Source organism: Anolis carolinensis, chromosome 5 (assembly GCF_035594765.1).
Source record: "Anolis carolinensis isolate JA03-04 chromosome 5, rAnoCar3.1.pri, whole genome shotgun sequence".
Taxonomy (NCBI): Eukaryota; Metazoa; Chordata; class Lepidosauria; order Squamata; family Dactyloidae; genus Anolis; species Anolis carolinensis.
In genome coordinates this window covers 60,291,893-60,299,772 of record NC_085845.1, presented here as the reverse complement: position 1 = coordinate 60,299,772, position 7,880 = coordinate 60,291,893, and the positions used below count along the sequence as shown (strand labels likewise).

Sequence of the window (7,880 nt, the reverse complement as noted above, 5' to 3'; positions counted from 1 at the left end):
TTCAGTGCCTTCCAAGTTGCCCAGTCTTTTGTGTACCCGGGAGGGAGTTTCTCATCTGGTATCAGCCATGGATTGAGGTTCCGGTTTTAGCCTGCCACTTTTGGACTCTCACTTGCTGTGGTGTTTCTGTGGACCTTAGGAAGCTGTTTCTTGATTTACAACATTGGCATGCTGGCTGATTTCCGAACAGAGCATGGGCCAGAGATGTCAATGCTTTGGTCCTTTCATTACAGGCCGCTACTCTGAGACACTTTTTCCCTATGATCACTCTTTCAAGAATGAATTTCCCTTCCGAGGAGTAGATTTCTCTCAATTCTTGGGTTCTCACCTTTATTCTTAAGTATGATTCATTTGTAAATCAGATGTTTGTAACTCGGGAACTGTCTGTACATTAGCTATCTTGGAAATGGTCAACATAAAATTCATTTGTTCATATGCACCGTATACACATAGTCTGGCGATGATTTTATGCACAATATTTTTAATAATTCTAAAGCAAGGTTTGTGTATATTGAACCACCAAAAAAGTAAAGATGTCACTATTTTAGCTACCTACATGGACAATTCTGGACAATTTTCAGAATTCCAGCTAAGAGATGCGCAACTTGTGCCTTGAAATAACCATTTTCGTGGCTATACCGACAGTACGCCATGTCATTTAGAGCAGTGGTTCCCAACCTTTGGTCCTCCAGGTGTTTTTGTACTTCAGCTCCCAGAAATCCCAGTCAGCTTACCAACTGTTAGAAATTGTGGAAGCTGAAGTCCAAAATACCTGGAGGACCAAAGGTTGGAAACCACTGATTTAGAGGAACATTTTTGTTATGTTGAACTTTCCAAGTGCTGTTGGTCCAAAGCTTCTTGAATCCTAAGATTAATGGTGAACAATGCTTGGGTCTGCAGCGGGACATCTGGAGACCTACAAATTCCCTCTCCCAGTGTAAACTTTCTAAAACTGAAACTCACAACCCTAACCTATCTGTTCAAGTGGACTCCCAATGCCCTCTCTTCACCACCCATGTATACAAAGATTTATTCATTAGTTATCATGTTGCGTAACTAATCTCCAAGGTCATGTGGCGGGCATGACTGCATGGAGTGTCATTACCTTCCCACCAGAGCGGTACCTATTGATCTACTTACATTTGCATGTTTTTGAACTGCTAGGTTGGGGCTAACAGTGGGAGCTCACCCCGCTCCCTGGATTCGAATCGCTGACTTTTCAGTCAGCACATTCAGCAGCTCAGCATTTAACCACAGTTCGAAAACATGCAAATGTGAGATCAATAGGTACTGCTCCGGTGAGAAGATAACAGCACTCCATGCAGTCATGCCGGTCACATGACCCTGGAGGTGTCTACGGATGTCAGCTTTTCAGCTTAGAAATGGAGATGAGCACCAACCCCCAGAGTCGGACACAACTAGACTTAATGTCAGGGGAAAACCTTTACCTAAGCACGTTGCAACATGGTTTTCCTCTTGATTTTGCTTGAAATTTAGAGGCTGTTTTCTTTCCGCTGGGAAAGGAATTCTTCATTTCACTCTAGTCACTTCAGTATGTCAAATGAAAAGGTATTTTCTTGCAGTTCCTCTCCCTAGCCCCTGGCGAGACAGAGGAGACAGTCTGCCTCTGAGAGTCAAGGCAAACAAAAGAGCATTTCTCCATGACAGCCTCTTAGCCCTCCCTTCCCGCATCTCTCTTTATCCCAAATCTCTGCTCGCTTGAGCATTTGAAGAGACACAACTGCCAAGGAAGTGAGAAAGGAGAAGCAAGAAAATAAGGTACGTCTCTTTTCTGCCCTGCCCCAGAAAGCTATTTTAATTAATTCGTTCTCTCCCAACTAGATATGAGCGCAAAAACCGAAGCCAGGTGCTAGATGAGGCCAGCAGAAATCACTCAGAGTTCCTGGTGGTGTCTTATGCTTCACAGGGGAAAGAGAAAGATAAGCAAAAAATAATTTGCTCGACAACTTTGATAAAAGAGCAAAGAGAAATAATAATTTTCCTCCATTTTTAAAAAAGAGAAGAAATAGAGTAAGTGTCGGCTGCTACTCTACAAAGCTGCACTGAAAATTATAGAACAAAGGATGGGCATGACGAAAAGGAATTAAAGAACATGTGTGTGTGAATGCATGTATATATTCTAGTTTCTTTGAAGAAATTCAACAGGGTTTAATTTTTCTTTTAAATCCTAGCTCCTGTAAAGAATCGAAGTATTCACAGCCTTCACAAAGAGTCAATTCATACAATCCCGTCCTTAGTGGATTAGCCTCTGTCCTTGCCATTACACATAATGTACTGGCTTGTCTTGGTGGAACTAAAGGGGAGCTGATACATTTTGTTTTCAGATATTTGATTTCTGTGAATTTATTTATTGCTGAACATATTCATCAGAACAGCATTACAGATCCAAATACATATAAAGATATATACGTAAAGATAAAGGCTTTCCCGACATTGAGTCAAGTTGTATCCGACTCTAACAAGTATAATGAGATATAGGTAAAGGTAAAGGTTTTCCCCTGACATTAAGTCTAGTTGTGTCTGACTCTGAGGGTTGGTGCTCATCTCTATTTCTAATCCAAAGAGCAAGCATTGTCCATAGACGCCTCCAAAGTCACATGGCCAGCATGACTGCATGGAGTGCTGTTACCTTCCCGCCGGAGCGGTACCTATTGAGCTACTCACATTTGCATGTTTTCTAACTGCTAGGTTGGCAGAAGCTGGGGCTAACAGAGGGAGTTCACACTGCCCCCTGGATTGGAACCACCGACCTTTCGGTCAGCAAGTTCAACAGCTCAGCGGTTTAATACGCTGCACCACTAGGGGTTCCATAATGAGATATACTCCATTATATATACCCATATGGGGCTGTGCTGCCCACCTGATTTAATCATAGAAGTGTCAGAATTGTGGTGAGACCTCTACACTGCACTAGAAATAAAAACCCGTAATAAAACACGCAGTGCAAGATATTCCAATTACTTTTAAGGAATCTGAAAATGTGACATTTGTTGACTTGAGAAATATCAAGCAGCCCTCAAAATCCTTTCAGTACTCCTACATTGTTTACAAAGCTGAAATCTAATTTGGTGAAAGTTATCAGAGTCCCCGGTGGTGCAATGGGTTAAACCATTGAGCTGCTGAACTTGCTGACCGAAAGGTCGGTGGTTCCAATCCAGGGGGCAGTGTGAACTCCCTCTGTTAGCCCCAGCTTCTGCCAACCTAGCAGTTAGAAAACATGCAAATGTGAGTAGCTCAATAGGTACCACTCCGGCGGGAAGGTAACAGTGCTCCTTGCTGTCTTGGTGGCCACATGACCTTGGAGGCATTTACAGACAACGCCAGCTCTTTGGCTTAGAAATGGAGATGAGCACCAACCCCCAGAGTCAGACATGACTAGACTTAATGGTGGGGAAAAACTTTACCTTTACCTATAGGAGATAGTGCTAGAAGAGCATGTCAATTGGTTTGCCTGACACATCTAAGTGAAAACTGAGGATATGAATTGTACTTCAAAATAGAAACATCTAGTCCCACAGGCTTAATGGAGTAAGCCTCACAGATTCAATGTGTGAGAATCATACTAATCAGTTGTCATTCCTCTTTTTTTTTTTTTTTGCCTTAGTCCCCCTTCAAAAAATCACAATAAAGAATGTGGTCTCCCAACAACGATGTGCCATCATACCAAAATATTTTGGGATGCTATAGTCTTGAAAATGAACTTTTTAAAATCATGTCAGAAGCAGCTTGAGAGCATCCTGCAAGTCGCTTCTGGTGTGAGGGAATTGGCCGTCTACAGAGACATTGCCCAGGAGATGCCCAGATGTGTTACCATCCTGCTGGGAAGCTTCTCTCATGTCCCCGCAAACTAGAGCTGAAGATGGGAGCTCACTCCGTCTCATAGATTCGAACCGCCAACCTTCAGGTCAGCAACCCAACCTTCAGGTCAGCAGTTCAGCCGACACAAGGGTTTAGCCTAATGTGCCACCGCAACTCCCTGAAAAGGAACTAAGAGTGTATTTATCCTACATTGTAGAATTACAATAATGAAGTTTGGCACCACTTTAATTGTCATGGCTCAATGGTATGGTGATGCACCACCATTCTTTGTCAAAGAAGGCTAAAGATCTTGTGAAGCTACAACTCCTATGATTCCAGATTAAAGAGCTATGGCACAGGAGTAGTATGGGATCAGACTGTAGTAATAGATGCAGCCTAAGATCTATTTGTCTCATATAAGATTTCAATATCTACGTTGATACTTGTAAACCCACATGGCTAACTTAAGTTGCAGTGATCCAGACTGAGGTCTGTTTCACATCACAATAATAGCACTTTGATTGCCGTGGTGGTGCAATGCGTTAGCCCCTTGTGCCAGCAAGACTGCAGACCTAAAGGTTGGGTTGCTGACCCGAAGGTTGCCTGTTTGAATCTTCGAGACAGGATGAGCTCCTGTCTGTCAGCTCAAGCTTGTGGGGACATGAGAAAAGCATCCCAGCAGGATAGTAACACATCCGGTCATCCTTTGGGCAATGTCTCTGTAGATAGCCAATTCTCTCACACCAGAAGCAACTTGCAGTATGTTCTCAGGTCGCATCTGATACTTTGATTATACTTTATCCATCCGATAGAATTGTGGTATTTGTAGTTCAGGGAAGAATATTTAGACTTCTTAGTCACAGAGCTTTAGTGTCCCACCAAACCACAACCCCCATGATTCTATAGGATGCAACTGTGGAGGTTAAAGTGGGATTAAAGGACTATAATCATGTAGTTTGAAAAAGAGCCTGAATCCAGATTATTGTGCAGAGTGTGCTTTTACTATGTTCAGCTCTGCTCTTTCACTGAAAATTTTAAGAGTTATTTTCTGCATAAATGAGAAACGAGTATTTCTTGGTGGATAGCTTCTAAAAATAACTAGTGAAGTTTTATTCTAACCAGCACCCTCAAAATAAAGTGGACTTCAACCCAAATCACCTCAAGGCAATATGGCCAAGTCAGTTAGCAATGATACCATTTGATGTTGCAGGAGTATCCCTGCTGGGGATAGGCATATCAGTTAATGCAGATTAGTTTTTCTTGCCTCTTGTTCCAAAATAATCTATTTTGGAGTGCCATTAGCCACTCTATTTCAGGAAGAACGATACCTTAAATCGTCCGTTGTTCTTCAAGGAGACAATAGGATTGGTAAACCAGATTTGATCCAGATTCATTATTGGAAGGAACGGGGGCCAAAAATGACAGAAACCCAAGAAAGATGGAACTAGGGGAAAGGTGGCAGGTTCATAAGATTTCATGCAGTCTAATTTCCCCCCGAATGGCTTCTGGAGCTCTAATGGGGAGCCATTGAGGTTTTGTTACCTACTTTTTGCCTTTAACAAATGTGAAAATTTGTAGCAGAACCAGTATTTGGACAGTGCTCAAGAAGTGATTTATAGCTTAACAAGAAACACATCTTCCAGTTCCATTGTTTTTTTCATTCCAGCTGCAGAACCTTTTCCTGGTTGCAGCTTGCTGCAATTGTTTCCTCAATTTAACCCGTTGACCTAACCTCACTAGACTCTGATTTTAATCTAGTGTAACATCATTTAATCCAATTTTGGAATTGCTATTTCTTGCACTTATAATACGCCTCTTTCATGGAGCAAACGACACAAAGAGACATTGAGCAAAATAAGTGATAAAGAAATAGATTCAAAAAGTATGTAGATGGATTTCATGTAGTCACTTAACTAATTTCTCTTTCCATGCCAGCCCTATTGCTAAAATATTGCAATGATTACAAAGATGAAGATGCTCTCTCCTCTTCTCTTTCTGAGCCTGGTACTTGGGACTAATGCGACACCTTCAGTCCGGCTTTCCTGTTACAGGAAAATATTAAAAGATCACAACTGTCACAACATCCCAGCAGGAGTAGCCAGTCTCCGGCCAATTGATGGTCATCTTCAAGATCACTTTTGGGAAGGGAAAGGCTGCGAGATGGTCTGTTACTGCAACTTTAATGAACTACTCTGCTGTCCAAAGTAAGGAGATTTTTCTATTCTGTCTTCATTGCCTTTGCAGAAAGGGTGTTTCCAGACAGATAGCTGCTACCCTTCTGATCTCTTTTTTCCAGAGTTACCAGCTGGGTAGATGTAGGGAACACCGTGGATGTAGCATATCTGGATTTCAGTAAGGTCTTCGATAAGGTTCCCTGTGACCTTCTGGCAAACAAACTAGTCAAATGTGGGCAAAACTACGGTTAGGTGGATCTGTAATTGGTTAAGTAAAGAAAACCAAAGGGTGCTCACCAATGTTTCCTCTTCATCGTGGAAAGAAGTGACGAGTGGAGTGCTGCAGGGTTCCGTCCTGGGGCCAGTTCTGTTCAACATCTTTATTAATGACTTAGGTGAAGGGCTAAAAGGCATGATCATCAAGTCTGCAGAGGACACCAAATTGGGAGGGATAGCCAACACTCCAGAAGACAGGAGCAGAATTCAAAAGATCTTAATGAACTAGAGATGGGCCAGAACTAACAAAACAAAGTTCAACAGGGACAAATGCAAGATACTCCACTTAGGCAGAAAAAATGAAATGCAAATATACAGAATGGGGGATGCCTGGCTTGACAGCAGTACGTGTGAAAGGGATCTTGAAGTCCTCATGGACAACAAGTTGAAGTCCTTCATTTCAATAGGATTTACTCTGAATTATGGTTTTATGTATCTACACAAAGGCCAGGAATGTACCCCCCTGTGAATTAAGGGGATGTACCACACTTGTTTACACAAATTAAGTCTTTCCCTTTTGAAATTATTATTATCTTTGCTGATAAGCAATGCAGTGGAATAACAGAGGAAGGCTGAAAATGAAAAAACAAGTGTCTAGACCAGGCATGGGCAAACTTCGTCCCTCTGGATGTTTTGGACTACAACTCCCATAATTCCTAACAGCTGGTAGGCTGTTAGGAATTGTGGGAGTTGAAGTTCAAAACACCCGGAAGGCCAAAGTTTGCCCATGCCTGGGCTAGATCCTACTTAATATTATATGAATAAAACTGGAAAGTACTCTTCAGTATCATGCATTTCATTTTATTTAATCTTTTTTTCTTAATCGTTATTGTCAGTCACTATGGCCAATAATACTATATTTTTTCAATTGTAAGATGCCATCTTCTATACAGCCGTTCTGAATTTCAATTCTGCCAATTTCTTTCAGGGATATCTTTTTTGGACCAAAGATTTCATTTGTGATTCCTTGTAACAGCCCCTGAAGAATACATCAGATTTGAGAAAGGAAGATAAATATCAGACTCAGATGCCGAAGACTGGATCAAACTCTATACTTTTTATATCATGGAATACTTCTTGTGAAAGAGAAGTTTCATATGGACATTATTTCTATGCAACTGCCATAGTTTTCTCTAACCAGGACTAACAGATCAATACTAACTATGTTTATGCCAAAGTAAATACGCTTGGTGTTATTGATACAGCTAAAATAATTGTGCTTGTTAATCACAACTAGCTTATGGCACACTGATTTCAATGGATGTATTCACAATGTAGTATTTGACATAACTTTTGCTGCTCGGCACTATGGCTCGGCACTATGGAATCATGTGCAACCTGTTTCAGTGGGGCACCAACACTCTTTGTAAAACTACAATTTTCATGATTCCATAACATTTCGCCATGGCAATTAAAGTGGTGTCAAACTACATTGACTCTACAGTGGAGATGCGTTCAATGTATCAACACTGGTTTTAGCTATATAATTGCTTTACTGATGTTGCTTAGCCACCTGTAACCCACCACCAGAATCCATGTTTAACTGTTAAAGCAAGATATAATTGTTAACACAAAAGCTTTAATTCTTAGCCAATAAACTGAATTACTATG

At 41.3% G+C, this 7,880-nt stretch overlaps 1 long non-coding RNA gene across 1 annotated transcript; it reads left to right on the top strand.

Annotated features, from left to right (window-relative positions):
• Window positions 1-1,507: 1,507 nt before the first annotated feature.
• On the top strand, window positions 1,508-7,880 carry scrg1 (stimulator of chondrogenesis 1). The gene is made up of 3 exons (XR_118736.4): window positions 1,508-1,779; window positions 5,755-6,023; window positions 7,198-7,880. It is a non-coding gene; the product is annotated as a stimulator of chondrogenesis 1 (long non-coding RNA).